The following is a 13,839-nucleotide window of genomic DNA, read 5'->3' on the forward strand; positions in this document are numbered from 1 at the left end:
TAAAAAGTCTTTTATGGACAGTTGTTTCAAACATGCACTAATCTAATATCAGTCCTCTTTCCCTTTTATTCTTACGATCATATTACCCAGATCTGCTGAGAGGAGTTACCCAAACAATCCAGGTGAAACACTTAACCTAGGCCTGTCTTCCCTCCACTGTGAACAAGCTGGCCAGGACAATGGAAATCCTTTCCTTAGGCATTAAATCTTTTTTTTTGTCCCCCAATTCACAATACAGACCAGGCAGAGGGCCTGGGTTGAAGTGTATATGGGGTGCATTTACTGTACCTCCTCTTTCTATACAATCAGTGTAAAGAACACAGCCTGTGGTAAGAATTGGGAGGCCTTATCTTTTCATATATACACACACACACACACACACACACACACATATATATATATATATACACACACACACACACACACACACACACACACATATATATATATATATATATATATATATATATAATCCTTCACCAGTGCAACATACCCATGACCAATATCCCCAAGTGTCCTTCCTCCCCACCCCACACTGACCTGTACACTAGACAGGCTTTCTACTTCCCTCATTCAGTCACATTTTGTTATGATAGTTATCAGTGTAGTTATTTCTGTGACTGCACTAAATGATCCTTGTGGTGAGCTTTATGTCAGGAGCTGGACCCTCAGTCCTCTCTATTTTGTTTTTGAGAATCATTACACAAATGTTTTTAATTTCTCTCAAAACCCATAGATGAGTGAGACCATTCTGTGTTTATATTTCTCTCTCTGATTTATTTTACTCACCATAATAGATTCCATATACATTCATGTATAGGAAAATTTCATGACTTCATCTCTTCTGATGGGTGCATAATATTCCATTGTGTATATGTACCATTGTTTCTTTAATCAATCATCTATTGAGGAGCATCTAGGTTGTTTCCAGAGTCTGGCTATTGTAAACAGCACTGCAATGAATATTTTTGTATTGTATTTTTGTGTTCCTAAGATATATCCCTAGAAGTGGTATAACTGGATCGTATGGGATCTCAACTTTCAGCTTTTGGAGAAATCTCTATATGGGAGATGGGATTGAAAGGAACCTTTCTCAATCTATTCAAGGCCATCTGTCACAAGCCAATGGCAAATATTATCCTCAATGGAGAGAAACTGAAAGCCTTCCCTCTAAACTCCAGTTCAAGACAAGGTTTCCCCCTCCCACCACTCATATTTAACATAGTACTAGAAGTACTTGCTATAGCAATTAGGCAAGTAAAAGATATCAAGGGAATCCAGATAGGAAAGGAAGAAGTCAAGCTCTCACTGTTCGCAGATGATATACTATACTTAGAAAACCCGAAAGATTCTATGAAAAAACTTTTAGAAACAACAAATGCATATAGCAACGTAGCAGGCTATAAAATTAACACACAGAAATCAATGGTCTTTTTATACACCAATAATGATAGAGAATAAGTGGATATTAAGAAAACAAACCCATTCACACTTGTCTCACATAAACTCAAATAGCTTGGAGTCTACTTGACTAAAGATGTGAAGGACCTATACAAAGAAAACTATAAAAACCTGTTACAAGAAATAAGAGAAGACACACAGAAATGGAAATTCATATCCTGCTCTTGGATTGGCAGGATTAATATCATTAAAATGACAGTACTCCCCAAAGCTTTGTACAGATTTAATGCAATCCCTCTAAAGACCATGACATTTTTCAAAGAAGGGGATCAAACACTTCTGAAATTCATTTGGAACAATAAACATCCATGAATAGCTAAAGCAATACTTGGGAAAAGGAATATGGGAGTTATTACTTATCCCAACTTTAAACTGTATTACAAAGCAATAGTTATCAAAACAGCATGGTATTGGACTAAATATAGACCCTCAGATCAGTGGAACAGGCTTGAGTACTCAGAGAATGTTCCCCAGATATACTGTCACCTAATTTTTGATAAAGTTGCAAGAAATCCTAAATGGAACAGGGAAAGCCTCTTCAATAAGTGATGTTGGCACAACTGGATAGCCACTTGTAAAAAAGCAAACTTAGACCTCCAGTTAACACCATGTACAAAGTTAAAATGCAAATGGATTAAAGACCTAGATATCAGACCTGAAACCATAAAGTATATAGAACAACATGTAGGTCAAACACTCCATGATATTGAGACTAAAGAGGAAACAGTATCTTTAAAGAGGAAACAGTACTCTCCAAACAAGTGAAAGCAGAAATAAGCAGATGGGATTTATTAAGCTGAGAAGCTTTTGCACCTCAAAAGAAATAGTGCCCAGGATACAAGAGCCACCCACAGAATGGGAGAAACTATTCACCCAATACCCATCAGATAAGGGGCTAATCTCCAAAATATACAAGGCACTGACAGAAGTTTACAAGAAAAAAAAAACAAAAACATCTAAACCAATCAAAAAATGGGGAGAAGAAATTAAGACACTTTGATAAAGAAGAAATACAAATGGCTAAAAGGCACATGAAAAAATTCTCCACATCACTAATCATCAGGGAAATGCAAATCAAAACAACTATGAGAGACCATCTCATGCCACAGAGATTGGCACACATGAGAAAGAATGAGAACAAGCAGTACTGGCGGGGATGTGGAGAGAAAGAAACTCTTATTCACTGCTGTTCGGAATGTCGCCTGGTCCAACCTTTGTGGTAGGCACTAAATCTTGGACATAGTAAAATTCTGTATTTAAGTGAGTTGGAAAATTTCATTCTGACAGTAAAAATCTACATGGTTTATGATAGCTTTGTGGGTTGTTGGTTTTTGTTTATTTGTTTGTTTGTTTTTACTTTGGGGTCACACCTGGCGGTGCTCAGGGGTTTACTCCTGAATCTTCTCTCAGAAGTTGCTCCTGGCAGACTGGGGGACCATGTGGAATGCTGGGATTCCAAACGGGGCCTGTCCTGTATTGGCCTCTTGCAAGGCAAACGGCTTACCGCTGTGCTATCCCTTGGGCCCCAGTTTCTGATAGTGTTTAATCAATACTGGGCAAGATATTATCAACTACTCATGCCCTTTATTGGGGAGGGGATAACAACTTCCAAGCTGTACAAAAGGGGTTCTAGGACCTCTTCCAATGATACCTGGAAAACTGTTCAAAACTAAGTTTCAAGGATCACAAGCCCTGTCTTGCTCGGAATTCACTATGGCAACATCAAGTTGGAGATAGCAAAAAGTTTCCCTCCACCATGTCAGATCTCTCCTCTTACCTGTGTACTGCTATATATCCTATCTATCTCGGCAAGGTCCTATAATGTCCAATTTAAGATATTCAAAGTCCTGACATTTGCTGTCTTTTCCCTACGACAGCTTTACTGTCCAGTGTATCGAGTCTGTACTTAATCTCCTTGGGACTGTCGCCAAGAAATTCCTTGTCATCGGTCTGAGCATAAGAGCCTCGTCTGTCAGGAATGGTGCTGGGGTTAGGGGAGTTTGAAAAACATGATGGCTCTTGGATGAGGATTTTCTGATACTTAATTTATACTATCTCAAAACCACACTTCCCTGCATCATCCAATTACCTATTTTCATTGGATACATTTTTGTTTGGGAGAAATTTAAAGTGATAAACAATTATTAACGAATTTTACCTTCACTTCTTCATCCCATTCGCACTCTATCATTTTCAAGATTGTAACCCAAATTGATACTGCATGATTTGTATGCAACTAACTACTGTGATTACCTGCCTACATCCTACTCATGACCTTTTAATAATTTTTTCACATATATAAAAGAATATAGGTCTCTTAGTAAAGGTGTCCAATATAATCCTGATTTCTAAAATTCTTGTGAGAATTAGGGGTGAGTAAAATATTTTAAAAAGAAAAATTCTTTTTCATCATTATAAAAAATGGGGTGTCACACAGTTGAAAAAACTTTCCAAGAACTAAAATTAAGTAAGAAAACGATAAGGCCTTTATTCCAATCACTCTAGACACAGGACTCTGATTAAGACATTTAAATCTATAAATATTTATTTTTCCCTTTAGAGGATATTGCAAAATAAAAGGCATTTAACAATGAAAATATGCTTTCTGTGACTGGTTCTGGAACACTTTTTAAATAATAAGTAGTGATAAAGTTATATTTAGTAAATAGGATATTTTTAGTGAATAATTTTATTTAAAGTTCTTTTTCAGGGACCCTTTCCAACAAAAACTCATCAGTGTACAATACACTTAGAATCTGGAATATACCAAGATAAAGTGTTAACAATTCTTTATTGAATAATATAAAGGTGAATGACAGACGTCACACATAAACATATAGGCTAATGTTATAATCTGAGTCAGAATGATAAGAGATAAATAACAGACAATAGTGTTGACAGAACTATTTCCAAAAAGAAGAGTTGACATTTAAGAAAAACATCAAGAGTTATCCTAATAATGATTCCAATGAACCACCACGAACATGTATTAAAAGATGAAAATAGCATGTTGATACTCAAACATTCAATGTGATGGTGGGTGTTTGTATGGGTGGTAAAGATCCCGCTGAATTATTTTTGTGACTTTGTTCACATGAATACATATAAATAATAATACAAGACTACATAAATCTGCTTTTTCTTTGCTTATTTGTTTATTTATTTTTTAACTTAAAGTTTATTATTTATTATCTCAATTTGTTGTTTAGTTGTTTATTATTTTTTTTGGGGGGTAAGCCATAATCACCAGACCTCAGGTGTTACTTCTGACTTTGTGCTCAGGAATTACACTTGGCAGATTCTGACCATATGGGATGCCAGGAATCAAACCCAGGTCTGTCCCATGCAAAATAAAAGCCCTCCCCTCTGGGCTATCACTCTGGACTATATTTTAGTTTAGTTTAGTTTATTTGTCTTGGGGCCACATATGGGAATTCTCAGGAATTACTCCTGAATCTGTACTTAGAAATTATTCTTGTCAGTACTCGGATCTTCAAGTTTGAGTTTTACACTTTGACAGTTATTAAGAGTAATGAGACTAGATATAGTGCAGTGGGTAGGACACTTAAAAACATGTTACAGAGCTAGATTTAATTCTTTGTTATATCATATATGATATGCTTCTTTAAACACTTCCAAGAGAAATCCCTAAGTGCAAACCAGGAGTAACCCCCAAACATCTCCAGAAGTTGGCTTCCCAAAAAACAATGACAGAAAATGGTTGAGATTATTTGTGATAAAGAATAGTACAATAAGGGCCGGAGAGATAGCACAGCTGTCTTGCACACAGCCAACCCAGGAGGGACAGTGGTTCTATTCCCAGCATGCCATATGGTCCATGAACCTGCCAGGAGGGATTTATGAGTGCAGAGCCAGTAGGAACTTCTGAGCGCTGCTGGTGTGACTCAAAAATAAAATAAAAAATGTATAGTACAATGGGTAAGGATCTTACCTAGGACATGGTCAACCTAGATTCCATTGCCTGTACCCTGTATGTCCCCCCAAAGGAGTGCTCTCCACAATCAGAATCAGGAGTAAGCTCTGGAAAACACCTACTGTGAGACCCACATCTCTAAAATAATAGTGATTCTTGAGATTAATCAACCTATAGCATTTCTATTATTTGGGAGCTCAATAGAAAGGCTATCTTTTCATCCCTGCTTATATTTATTTAATAAACAACTGCGTAAGTGGAAAGAAACATACTATAAAAATGTGATGTATTTTGAAAATGATTTGGATAAAAAACTTCAGAGATTCAGAAATAAAAAAAAGATTCAGACTAGGGGCCGGCAAGGTGGCACTAGAGGTAAGGTGTCTGCCTTGCCAGCACTAGCCTAGGACGGACCACAGTTTGATCCCCTGGTATCCCCTATGGTCCCCCAAGCCAGGAGCGAATTCTGAGCACATAGCCAGGAGTAACCACTGAGCATTACCGGGTGTGGCCCAAGGAAAAACAAAAACAAAAACAAATCAAAACAAAACAAAAGTTTCAGACTAAATTATTAGAATTCAGTGATTTTGACACTTTTTTGCTATTCATTCGCTATAAAAGTATGATGGGTTTGTTGTATATGGCTACTAATATCTTGAGGCATTTTATTTTATTACATTTATTGGTGAGTAATTTTCTTGTAAAAAAAAGTTGTTTAAATTACTTCAAAATATTCTTTGTGCTTTATTTTTATATGACTTCATTTTTTCATCTATTCTTTGGTGATGTGATCTGTTGGTTTATTGATTTTTTTGAGATGTACCTCCTTCATCCCCTGAAATAAGACACAGTTATCATAGTGTTCAACCTTTTAAACATTTTGTTGGATTAGGTTTACTCAGATTTAGTTGTAGATCATTAGAAATACTTACTTGAAGCTATATTTTAAATATCTTTGCTTTTTGGTACTATATTCAACACATGTTGGCTTCATAAAAGGAGTTAGGAAGAATTTTTTATGATTATTCAATATATTGGAAGAGCTTGGGGAATATATGTAGGAAATCAATTTCAGAAGTTTGATAGATATCCCGAGAGAATCCTTCTGAACCAAACTTTTGCATTTCAAGACATTTTAAATTAGTTTCAACTTTATCAGTTTTGGCTGATCTGATCTGGCTTCCTACTACTTCTTGATTCAATTTGGAAAATTTTAAGTTGCTAAGAATTTTTTTCTAGGCTCTCCACTTCAGTGACGTATGAATGTCAATGATATCCATTATGATGTTATACCTGTAAAAACCATATATTATGGCATATTCATCTTAAAATAAATGTCTGTTATAGTTGTCCCTTTCAACTCACTTCCAATTTGTTTGGATTTTCTTTCCTTTGGTCCTAATGAGATTAGCTATGAGACTCAAGTTTGATTATTCTTTTGAAAAAAATAGAGTTCTAAGTTTTACCTGAAACCTTTGAATTATTTTCTTGGTTTCTATAGCCTTGGGTTTTTGCCCTAATATTTTAGTAGTTTTTGTTGTTCTCCTTATAATCTCATCTGTTCTTTTCATACTTTTGCAATCTGTGAAGAGAGGCTATTTAGGCTTTTTAGAATAAGGCTGTTTATCTCTGTTTCATAATATAAGTCTGCATTATTTTATTTATCTTTCGTTTTGGTTTGGATCACACCAGGTAGTAATCAGAAATCACTCCTTGAAGTGCTCAGAAAACAGTGTGAGTCACTGAGGTTAGAACCTTGGTCTACTGCCTTCAGAACAAGTGCTCTATATGCTGTTCTAATGCTCCATCCACTATAAATTCTACTTCTATAAATATTTTCTTTCCTAAGCTTGTTGTGTTGGATATGTAGACAATTTCCAATCTGCCGACAGGGCTGATTTTTACCCTGAGGACAATCCTTTTCTTTCTCAATCCCACAACTATTTTCTCCCTGTCAGTCCTCATGGTCAGAATAACAGCTGAAGCAAACTGATTGAACAACTTTGCATGTTAATGCATGTGTGTATGTGTGGGGCTAACTCTATGTTTGTAATCAATTCAAATATATTTCTGTGTGTGGAACACTGAGATATTAAAGCCAGGATGGAATCAGAAGTAGAAATTCTTCGATACACACCTAGACAAGTCAGTGAATAAATGAGGTGAACAAACAGCAGACTCACTAGATTGTTAGTTATGTAAACTAACTTTTTTTTTTTTTGGTTTTTGGGCCACACCCGTTTGATGCTCACGGGTTACACCTGGCTAAGCACTCAGAAATCGCCCCTGGCTTGGGGGGACCAAATGGGACGCTGGGGGATTGAACCGTGGCCCTTCCTTGGCTAGCGCTTGCAAGGCAGGCACCTTACCTCTAGCGCCATCTCGCCGGCCCCTAAACTAATCATTTTTAAAGTCTAGGTGATCTACTTATTTTCTGTGAACTTGCTATGCCAAAAGCAAGCTAACAGCTTTCTAAACTAGATAGTGAGGCAGTAAAAAAGTTGGAATTCTTGCTTTAAGATATCTTTTTGGAAACAAATGTGTTGATAGTTGAAATTCGTGGCCATCAGACTTGTAAGAAAGAGCTTCAGAATTTAGTTGAAGAAGGTCAAGTAATATTAACTACAGGACTTTACCTTGGAGGTCTAAACAAATTTCAATTTGAAATTAGGGTGTTTGACAAAGAAAAGTGTAACTTCAGCAACATCAGGGCCTTTGTAAAAAATAATTGAAATTAATTCAATCTTTTTTGTGTTTATATAAAAAAATGACAGCTTACATGTTTTCTTACATTGCTACCTACCATTTTAGTAAGAAAATAAACTTCTGTGTTAAATGCTAATGCATAAAATTATTAGAATATATGGCCTCCAAATATTTAGAAACTAAATCTAATAAATTAAAAGTTAAGTTTCTATTGATATTTTGTCTCTAAAGTTTTTTGAAATTTAGATTTAATGGTCTGCAATGAATTGGACTAAAACTTCCAGATAAACTAGTCAACTATTTTAGTGAAAGATCAAAGAAATCCTTGAAAGACTTCTAATCTTGTGCTCATGAATCTTCTTCATCTACACAGATTGTAATAAATAAATAAATAAGTAAATAAACAAATAAGTAAATTCTTTACAGACTTTAAATTCCAGAAATACAAAATAATTTTTATAGGTTTCTTAAGTTTTATTTCTCTGCCTCAACTCTAGGGAAAACACAATGTTAGACTGAGAAAATAAATATGACAAAGTCACAATTAAACATAAAAGGACAACTTTACAAAAACATTATTGGAAGTAAGTTACCTTGATCTACAAGCCTTCAATTTACTGTATTTCCAATCAAAATAGAGAAATGAGTATAAATGGAAAATAAAAATAGCAACTTGCTTTCAAATTTCTTGGAAATTGATGTTATATTTAATATAATAAGATAAGGAGTTAAATCTATGCAAATGTGATTACATATAAGCTACAGAACTGAATTTCAAATAAGGCAGATAATGAATGATGTTTTTGTTTTTGTTTTTGTTTTTTTGGTTTTTGGGCCACACCCGGCAGTGCTCAGGGGTTACTCCTGGCTGTCTGCTCAGAAATAGCTCCTGGCAGGCACGGGGGACCATATGGGACACTGGGATTCAAACCAACCACTTTAGGTCCTAAATCAGCTGCTTGCAAGGCAAACACTGCTGTATTATCTCTCCGAGCCCATGAAAGATAATTTTTTGAAAAAACTTCTATTTTAAAGTGAAAAATGATTGCTTTTAAAAATGTTATAGTAAAATGAATGTTAGGAAATATGTAGAATGTTTGAGGTTTATGTTTTGTAGACAGAAACTAAAGTCATTCATTATAATTTTATGAGATCTTAAATTGCATCTATAGAATTGTTTTAACACTTATGTTTTGAGAAGTTTTGTTGAAAAGGGTCTATTTCAGAAGATAGTCTTATTTTGGAACTAAGATAAAAAAAAAATGTAGCACATTTCCAAAATTGGTTTGCAAAATAATTATAGAGAGCCAAGATTTACCTCCTGGAACAAAAAGAATCAAGCACTCATGGAAATGTTGTTTAAAGTGTATTTTGACCTCTATAAGTGATAGCAATGCTTTATTTTATCATCATTTAAATCCATTAAGATCGATAGCTAGATGCCAATGAAGGGTCCTGGCTCAAGGAACTTTATACAATCCCATTTGTAAACCTTTTATTGGTCTGTTTTTACAGCTGACAATGCACCAGCTCTCTCATGCTATGTTATCCATCCTGTAGGTGACCGCCCAAATTGATCTGCCTCAAGTTATTATTCTGTTTAGGTCCGGAGTCGAAGGACGAAACCACAAAATTGAAATAAAGGATAGCAAAGCTTTATCCTGTCAACCAACAAGCTACAAACTGACAGAAGGCCACCCACACAGGGGTCACAATCACATTATATATATATGGCTAAAAGTAGAAAGTCTTGACCTTTAAGTTGATTGGCTGCTTTCTGGACTGTTTTCAGGGTATTTCATGATGCCATTTTATGGCTAGATGTCTAGGGTGGTATATTGTGGTGTATAGGCCTTGGGGTTGCAACATTATTGTTGGGCTAGAAACTTAGCCCTTAAATGGAACATAGCCTTGTTAGCCTCAAATGGAAACAACATTGGTTTGACAAAAGGGAGTCTCTTTTGCTCTAGGCCTCACAATTCTAGTATTAAAAAAGAACAATTGAGGGGCCAGAGCATTAGCAAAGCAGGTAGTATACTTTTATTGCAAGTGACAGACCAAATTTTTGATATTCAGCCTCATATAATGTCCTCTGAGACACCAAAAATAAATTCTGAGCATAGAGAACACCCATGTGGCCCCAAAACAAAACAAAACAAAGCAAAAAATGTCTCAGGTGGGATTTGCACAGTTTCTGATCAAATTCTAAAGAAATATTTGGTATGTTGGCATTTTAATAAACACAAGTTTAATTGTGCTCTAAAAATTACAATTCAGAATTGATGAGTTAAATACCATAATTGATTTTCAAGATTAATAAAAATAGGCAATGATGTACTTGGGAATCCCAACATAGAGACTAAGTACATTTTTTAACATTGTTAAAAATGATCATCGTTTCTGATAGCAGTACATACGTAGTCAGAGTAGTGAGCACGAAGAGATCATGGAAGAATTTTACACTATCAGGCTAAAAGCATTTATGAAATTATTAAATTAAAAATGTGATAATTATGCATTTTTGTGCTCATTCTTTAGGAACAGAATAAATTGTTGAAGTAAAAGTCATAATAGACCAGTTACAGTAACCAGGCTCTGCACAATCCATGGATCTATGTAGAACAATGGAGGAGATGATCAGCTGGCCGAGAGCTAGGCTTCAGCGTGTCATGACCAATAGAAGAAAAACAATTTATGCCACAAATTGAACAAGAAAGTTTTAATCGCAATATATCTGCTTTTGTGCATTGGCTTTGCTTTGGGTATTGAGGGTGTGGGTCTGGAAATGGCCATTGTAAATTGTGTCTAAATTGACTGCCCTCCTCTCCTTTGGGTCTCCAAGACTGATTTGTAGGCCCTCAGAGTTGAGCTTTAATAAAGCTATCTCTATTCTCTTGAATCTATCTTCTGTCCTGTGGTGTGGATATGCCACCCAATTAATTGGTACTTCTCAAAAAGCTTAAAAAATGGGATCAAGTAACATACAGCAGAGGCAAAATTCTGTTTTTGATTTGAATTTGCCAAAGCATTGTCCTTTGCCCAATTTGTTCTATTGTTTGCTCTCTAGACCTAAAACTTAACCCCCCAGGATGAAAATGGTAAAGATTACTAAAGTATTTTCTTTGGGGGGTGGGCAGAGAGATAGCACAGCAGTAGGGCATTTGCCTTGCTTGTGGCTGACCCAGAATGGACCCAAGTTTGATTTCTCCCATATGGTCCACCCCCCCCCCCGAGTCTGCCAGGATTGATTTCTGAGCACAGAGCCAGGAGTAACCCCTGAGCACTGTTGTATGTGTCCCCCAAACAAAAACAAACAAACAAACAAAAAAGGTCTCATTACAAGCCTATGTAATCCTTGCTATAAATAAGATATTCAAGGTTCATATAGGCACTTTTTTAAATTTTATAGACCTTTTTTTTTATTTAGCTGGAGAACAAGAATCAAAAATGTATTTTTGATCTTCCATATTCCTGTTTTATTCAATTTATGGCTCTCTCTAAATGTATTAAGACAGATAATGACCCAACAGAAGTATCTAGTAAACAAAATATTTTAACAATAGTTCCTTAAAATATTTACTATGTATTACTTATAATTTACAGGGTCCAAGCTATTGTAGAAAAAGACAAAACTTTATTAAATATGCAATAACAAAATCTATAAAGGGGAGAATAGGAGTCCCCCAGACAACAAATAAATAAATCTTTATTCATTTCTTTGAAATGTTAGAGACTGAAAATAAACTAGCAAATGACTATTTATAAAATTCATATTAATCAGCCTATTTGGCTTAAGGATGAAGAAAAAGGGGAATGGAAATAAAGGATGGTTAAAAGTTTGGGGAGAGGCTATGTTAATATTTTTACAGAAAAAGATGTACAACTTGTCCCTGGAGGTCCAAGAAAGTGATGGGAAAGACCCATCAAGAGTCACTGCTCACAAGGGAAGGAATGAAGTTTTCCCAAAATGTAGAAAAATGATTAATTCAGACTCAAACTAAAACCAGTAAAACACCAACCAATATATGTCTACTTATGATCGTCATTGGTATGTTATGAAGTAAGCTAATGCAAGTAAGTGGAATGGGATAATAAACCATCTTTGACATTCATTAATAAAACTGTTTGAATCCTTAATCTATGGGACCCTTGAGGCCCAGAAAAATCACCTAGAAAAATGAATATACCTCAAAAATTAATTACATTTTGGATTTACATTCCATAAAGTCAAAGGAGAGCATTATTTCAAGTTTGCAGGTCAGAGTTAGCCTCAAGCCTCATTAACATTATAAAAGGAAATTTAGAATTAGAATTGTACCTAGGCTCTCTTAGATACCCTGGATTGAGTCACAAATATCCGTCAGCCAGATTTGATGACTTGTGATCTTAAACCTAATGAAGTAATTGAACATGGCTTCTTTCTCTAAAAGAATGCAACCCATTTTATATAAACTTTTATAAAAACACCTCATGTAATCTCCTAATGTATACTGTAGAAAATGTTTTAGATAATATACAAAATATCTCTCCAGATTTTATATCCATGCAAATTTTGGAAGTCAGAAGACTAATAACAGTTTGGAATGGTCCTCCACCATTGTGCATTTTGTTGAGAACAAGCGCACGAGTGTATTTTGTTATAACACAGTCAACAACAAATTGATGCTAAAATTATTATTCAAATAGCAGGTATGTATACAACAAAAAGTGGTTTTCATAGGGGATTAAAATAATCAACCTCCAAACTAAAGCTTCTTTAAAACGCAATTGGAATTTTACTCAGTTTTGTTTTCTTTCCAAACGATATAATAAAACACAGCTTTCTGGGAGCTATTTAGAAAGCATTTACTTAATCAAGAAACTATCTTAGGGTATACAATCTTTTTAATAAAAATATTTGATGCTTTTCTCATAAATTAAAAGTTCTTTCTGACAGTGATCTAGATGTATGATATAGTCAGTCTCAATCCACTAAAATAATTGTAAGGTTTTCTTTTAATTTTAATCATTGTATGTTTATTGATAAGTGTTGTCTGGAGAAGCCAACAGTAGTTCACAATACCTAGGGGACTAGAAGCTTAAGTTTCAGTAGCAGGAGGAGATAATGACCTGCATGAATCTACTGTCCCATGAAAGAAACTAAATAAAAGGAGGTTATGTCAGATATACAGACATCCAGGAAATAAATATACTTAGCTAGAAAGATGATGGTCCCTGAAAAGGTGACTTGGAATCCTTAAGTAACAGTCATCAGATGATAGCACAGTTAGGAAACACTCTATTGGTGAGGGTCTATATTTCCTCTATTATCTGTCCCCTCTCACAGAAGATGAATATCCAGTGCATCGTGCTTTAGCTATACCAGATGCCTTTGATATGTAGAGACTGATCTAGATTACATTAGTATAGATAAGAAAATGTCTTTTAATGTTTGCTTTCCTTCCTATGTTTTCTGGTTCTAAACAGTAACTGACAGAACTCTCGGTACTGTAGGCTGTGAGTACCCTTACCCCTAACCTCAAAGATTTGCCAGTGTCTGGTTTATTCTGAAAAAATATAATATGCAATGGAGAAAAATCACATTCAACTTTTTTTGGTGGATGATCTCCGGAATGTATACTACTTATAGTTTTCCAGTTCTTCATCTATCATTTTTGTTTACGTAGTCTTCATCCACTAATCCCACAAGAAGTATCTAATGTTTGTCCCTAACATTTACTGCTTTATTTAGCTTGTTA

At 35.1% G+C, this 13,839-nt stretch overlaps 1 non-coding gene across 1 annotated transcript; it reads right to left on the reverse strand.

The window, feature by feature from the left end:
• Positions 1–213: 213 nt before the first annotated feature.
• Positions 214–346, reverse strand: LOC126014682 (small nucleolar RNA SNORA51). Its single transcript, XR_007497684.1, has one exon. It is a non-coding gene; the product is annotated as a small nucleolar RNA SNORA51 (small nucleolar RNA).
• Positions 347–13,839: the final 13,493 nt, after the last annotated feature.

This window comes from Suncus etruscus, chromosome 7 (assembly GCF_024139225.1).
Source record: "Suncus etruscus isolate mSunEtr1 chromosome 7, mSunEtr1.pri.cur, whole genome shotgun sequence".
NCBI classification, from domain to species: Eukaryota; Metazoa; Chordata; class Mammalia; order Eulipotyphla; family Soricidae; genus Suncus; species Suncus etruscus.